The sequence below is a fragment of the Tupaia chinensis genome, unplaced genomic scaffold (assembly GCF_000334495.1).
Source record: "Tupaia chinensis unplaced genomic scaffold, TupChi_1.0 Scaffold140095_1, whole genome shotgun sequence".
NCBI lineage: Eukaryota > Metazoa > Chordata > Mammalia > Scandentia > Tupaiidae > Tupaia > Tupaia belangeri.
In genome coordinates this window covers 1227026-1232794 of record NW_006199974.1, presented here as the reverse complement: position 1 = coordinate 1232794, position 5769 = coordinate 1227026, and the positions used below count along the sequence as shown (strand labels likewise).

The following is a 5769-nucleotide window of genomic DNA, read 5'->3' as shown; positions in this document are numbered from 1 at the left end:
CCAGAATCTTGGGCATGAACGCACATGCTCCTGGTGAGAGTTTCAAGCTACTGGGTTCATGACTCAAACCGTGGGTGAATGTGTGGGAGTCCACTGATGTAACCACTATGCCATCTGCTGGTCCCTCAGATCTTCTTTTATTTGTTTTTTTTTTTTTTTTCTTTTGGAGAGGTTTTCGCTATAGGGCGCGTGCGCTCTCCAGACAGACAGAGAGAGAGAGACATAGAGACAGAAAGTGAGAAATCACCCCCCCGGGGGGATGGTCACGCCACAATCCCTTCTCTTCCATTCTCTTCTCAGGATCTTGGGCGCGCACGCACACGCGCCCGGCTTGAGTTTTAAGCCACCGGGTCTGGGACGTGAACCGCAGTCGACTACGTGGGAGTCCAGCGACATAGCTATTACGCTAACTGCTGGTTCCCAAGATCTTCTTTTAGTTTTAGCAGGGCTGGCAGAGAATGAACTCTACAAGACCTATGGCCATCTCCATGGGAGTGTCAGGAGCTGCTGTACAGCACAGGAGTCTCCCTCCAAGCCTGTGGAGCACAGGCTTTCTGGAACCCACCATGACGTAAAGTTGCGCATCTCTTTACTGCCCCCATGCACTGAACCAGAGCTGCGCTGTTTCCCATGTTGCTAGGGACCCGCGTTTCCCGTCTGCACTGTATTTCCCAGTGTTGACATGGAGCTTCCTCTTTTAGGTACATTTCTTAGAAATGTCCTTTTTCAAATAGCCTCATTGTTTACTATGAAAACAACCTAGAAAAAAAGAAAAAAATGTTTTATTCAAACAGATCATAAATGTTTGGTATGACTTTCTTCTAAAAACACAGAGATAAACAGTTTTCAGGTACAGTGCAGGTCGTGGCTCAGAAATTTTAGAAGTAACTTTCAGTGTTAGACTCAAGTTAACTTAGAAGAGGAAAATATGATCCTCCCTGTTATACCCGAGGAGAACCTCTTCTAAGTATTGGAGAATTTGGACTTTTTATTGTTGCAGTAATTTCCCCAGTTGCTAAGAATATGCAAAAATGACTTGTGGAATTATTGTTAATAAGGAAATAATAATGTCTAAGACAGTGATTCATGTTTCTGGTTAATAATTATAACCAAAAATGATATGGTTGTTGAGCAAAATATACCTGGTTCACGCCCCACCCCTTGTATAATGGTTAATTTGATGTGCCAATTTGAAGTGTGTTTGTGGTTGAGATTAACATTTAAATTGGTGAATTTTGAGTGAGTAGCTTGACTCCATAATGTGGGTGGGTCTTGTTCAAAAAGTTGAAAGCAGGGACCAGCAGGTGGCATAGTGGTTAAGGTACTGGACACTCCCACATGGCTGACCACGGTTTGGGTCCCGGACCTGGTGGCTTGCTTTCTCACTTTCTCTCTCTCTCTCTCTCTTTCTCTCGCTGTCTCTTTGGTCACATTAAAATAAATGAATGAATCATTACAATTAAATAAAAAAATAATTCTTTAAAAAAAAAGTTGAAGGCATGAATAGAACAAAAAGACCAACCTCCCTGAGCTAGAGAGGATTCTCCCGCAGACTGCCTCAGGCTTCGTCTGCTCCTGGGGTCTCAGCTCTCCATCCTGCCTGCCCACACTGCAGGTTCTGGAACTCGCCAGCCTCCATGATCAAAGGCACCAATTGTTTACCATACGTCTCTTTCTCTAAAAATATATACTTGTTGCTTCTGTTTCTCTGAGAACCCTACCTAGTACAAGGGATTAAGTGAATAGTCATTCATATAAAGTGCTATGCTGTATGAAAGTACTACATCTGTACAATAACGATTGATACATACTTTTAAAATATGAAGAGATATATGTGAAGCTTTAACGTGACTAAAATGTTTAAAATGTTCTTTACTAAAGTGAGCATTTTAACCAGTCCTGAAATAAATTCCATTATACAAAAATATAAAGCTCTTGGTTTTTTTTTTTTTTTAAAAGGGAAAGCCTTAAAGTTTGTTTAATTTCATAAACTCACCTAGGAATTCCATTATATAAAAATATAAAGCCCATGGTTAAAAAAAAAAACAACCTTAAAGTTTATGTTGTCTAATTACATGTGAACAGCTGCCTTTTATGATAGCATAAATGAAGAAACTCTGTAGTAAATAAACTATAGAAACTTGAGGCAATTTTTTTTTTTGGAGAGGTTTTTTTTTTTTTTGCTATAGGGCTCATGTGCTCTCCATAAAGACAGAGAGAGACAGTGAGACAAAAAGTGAGAAATCACCCCCCAGAGGGGGATGGCCACTCCACAATCCCTTCTCCTCCATTCTCCTCTCGTGCTCTTGGGCGGGCATGCACGCACACGCACCTGGCGTGAGTTTAAGCCACTGGGTCCGGGACTTGAACCATGGTCGACTACATGGGAGTTCAGCGACATAGCCATTACGCTAACTGCTAGTCCCGAAGCAGAATTTTTTAATAGTTGACGGGAAAAGTAAGAAATTTTATTCAGATATCAAACTTCAAGAAACTGTGTTCAACAAAGAATTGAGAATCAATGCTTATTTTGGTCACCAAGGACTAATGTTAAAAGAATGTTAAAATTAGCAAGTTTTAACTATTAAATTACAATTCTTAATTAAAACAGAGACTGCTAGATTCCTCCAGACTCGATTCTATCCTTTCTTATTCAGTAGCAGATATACTAGAACCCCCAACTTTTATCTGGTCACATGACTGTCTGGAATAAACACTTTATTGTCTAGTCATGTGAGTAAGTCCTGGCCAATGGACTGCAGCACGAGGAGGATGGGCTCCAAGTGGCCGTCTTGGACTGTAAGGTGGGAGATGCACACCTAGAATGGCAAAGCGGTGAGGTAGACACAAGCTGAGTGCTGGCATTATGGAATGCGTGAAAGTCCTGGGCAGATGACCGCCAGTCTCGGCCTCCCTGCGCTGCTCTCCTCTCCTCTCCTCTCCTCTCCTCTCCTCTCCTTTTCTCTTTTCTTCCCTTCCCTTCCCTTCCCATCCCGTCCTGTCCCTCCCCTTCCCTTCCCTTTTCTTTCTTTCTTCTTTCTCCTTTCTCTCTCTCTCTTAAGCCTTTCTTCTCAAAACAGAGAAATAAACTATTGTGTTCAATCTATTTTCAGTTACTAAATTTGTACCCATTTTTAGGGTCCAAGGTTACTGACATTAAACTTGACAGATACATAGATACATCAAAGTATTTTTTTTCCAATCACTTTCAACACTATTTTCTGGGTAACTAAATTCCTCAGGCTAATACATTTCAAAGGCATATACTCAGTTCAACAATGTCGAAAGCCTGTTTTATGGTAAGACCTCATGTGTCAGACTTCAGTGATTATAGAACTTGATTGGAGGAAGAACATTTGAATGTGAGTAGCTCATAAAAATAGGCCCTATACTCAGTCCACTGAGACATTATATTCAGAGACATTCACCTGAACAAATGGAACAACCAGTACATGTATTGGGAGCCAAAGGAGAATAAATATAGTTTGATGTTAACATGTTTTGATATTAAAAACAGGTCTAAAATTTCCAAAAGGCACAGGTTAGAGCATAGAAGATGGAAGCATGGTGGTGGTGATGATGTCAACATCATTTTATTTTGTCTTTGTTGTTTCTGGCTATATTTCTAACCACGTCTCACAGGTGTTCCGTTGGTTGCCATGGGAAGTAGGGGACAAACTCAAAGCCACCTGTAACCCCAAGCACAGGCCTCATAGGACACATTATTTCTGTTTTGGTCCATATGCAAAATCTACCCAGGCAGATGGCTCTGCCCAAGTAGGAGGCAAATTCAGGCTTATATGACTGCTTAGGATGAAGCACGCCTCCTTGAATAAGCATATTCTAAAGGAGCTTTGCGATCTTTCAGCGTTATACACATACAGACCTGAGCTGCTCATCGACACTTTCTAATGAACTCAGTATATTTATTTTTTCCTGTTTATTATTATCCTTTTATTTATGTGACTACCAGCCCCCTGCCCCCTTCTGTGTGTTAGTTGGTTTTAAAGAGTTGTAAATGATTCTGGTTGGTCTTTACATTTTGGTTGTAACATCTACGCTGGACAGCATGTTTTGAGTACTCTAAAGAGGGTCATTCCCCCCTAACCCCCCACAAAGTTAAAAATATTTTGGTCTTATTTTAAGTGTGTTAAGTCTTTTTTGCGTAAAATTTCCTGCTTTTACTGATGTTCGCAGCACTTCTCAATTTAGTACCATCTGTGACTCCATCAGCTTGCTATTTAGTGCCTTTTCTAGATTATTAGGGGCGATGTTATGAGTATAATGTTTTATTTACATGTCGCTTTTCCAGGAAGCTCAAAGTAAATTTGTAGGAGCTATTGTATTAAACAGTGGTACCCGAATGCGGTAAAGAATTTTACAGTGAGAGTCAATATTAGATAACTTATTTTAAATTAAAAAAAGAATAGCAGTGATTCTGGAATTTGAGCGTGTTTGTTATTAGGTCTTCTTGTTTCTCTGACCCTTTAAGAAAGTTCTGGTAGTTGTATAATGATATGAGTGAGCAGTGGGAGCAATCGCTTTAGAATGGTGAATGAGTTTTACTTTTTCTCCAGCTCCTTCTTGGCCTTAGCACCAAAGTCTTATTTACTGTGAAGTAGCTAAGAGCCAGGAAAATAGAGGAAGGAGAAACAAAAGAATCAGATGAAGTGAATTGTTCAAAATAACTTAAAAAATTCACCATGGTGAATTTTTCCTTTTAAATTATAGTTCTACCAATATTTATACATGGTTAAAAAGGCCTGAGTCTGAGGAATACTTTGTAGAAAATGGGGAAAGTAAGAAACCATTTTGAGGGTCCAGCAGGTGGTGTAGTGGTTAAGGCCACTGGACTCCCACATGGCTGATAGTGGTTCGATTCCTGGATCTGAGGCAAGTCCCAGAGGCTTGCTTTCTCACTTTTCCTCTCTCTCTCTGGAAATAAATAATAATAATAATAACAATGATAATATAAAGTTAAATAAAATACTTCTTTAAAAAGAGAAACCATTTTGATTACTGAATGTGTAGATTTCATTCTATTTTTTTTTAATTTGCTTATTTATTTTACATTCATTCACTGAGCATCATCATAGCATACAAAATGTGATTTCCCATCCAGAATACACTGTATAGTGGCTTAATCATCCATGTTATTGTTGACAAGTAATTTTCCATTTCTTGTATATATGTATTTTTCCCCATATTTCTTTTCTTTCTTTTTTTTTTCTTTTTTTGGAGAGCTTTTTTCTTATTGGGTGCGTGCGCTCACCAGAAGACAGGGAGAGACAGAGAGACAGAAAGCAAGAAATCTCCCCCCCAGAGGGGATGGCCACGCTGCAATCCCTTCTCCTCTCGGGATCTTGGGCACACATGCACATGTGCTCGACGTGAGTTTAAGCCACTGGGTTTGGGACTTGAACCGTGGACGACTACATGGGAGTCCAGCGACATAGCCATTATGCTAACTGCTGGTCCCTTTCCCCATATTTGTCATCCTCTGCCATTTCTTACCCTCCTCCCACATTGTCTCTAGTGTCTACAGTTGCTTTTTATTCCTTTTCTTCCCCGATATCTTATTGATTCACAAAATATCTTATTTAATCTAACTAGTTTCAATAGCAAGTTTAGCTGACATATACATACATATCTGTGAACACATGTCTGACTTTAGGTGTGAAACTCTGAGTAGGATGAATGTACTATAAAAGAGCACCTAGCTGATGCTATATAACTTATTGTAATCATTAAATAGGGTTTTTTTTTTTT

At 39.6% G+C, this 5769-nt stretch overlaps 1 pseudogene; it reads left to right on the top strand.

Moving 5' to 3' along the window:
* Positions 1 to 4363: 4363 nt before the first annotated feature.
* The window catches only part of LOC102496938 (coiled-coil domain-containing protein 25 pseudogene), a 3223-nt pseudogene continuing 1817 nt past the window's right edge, over positions 4364 to 5769 (top strand).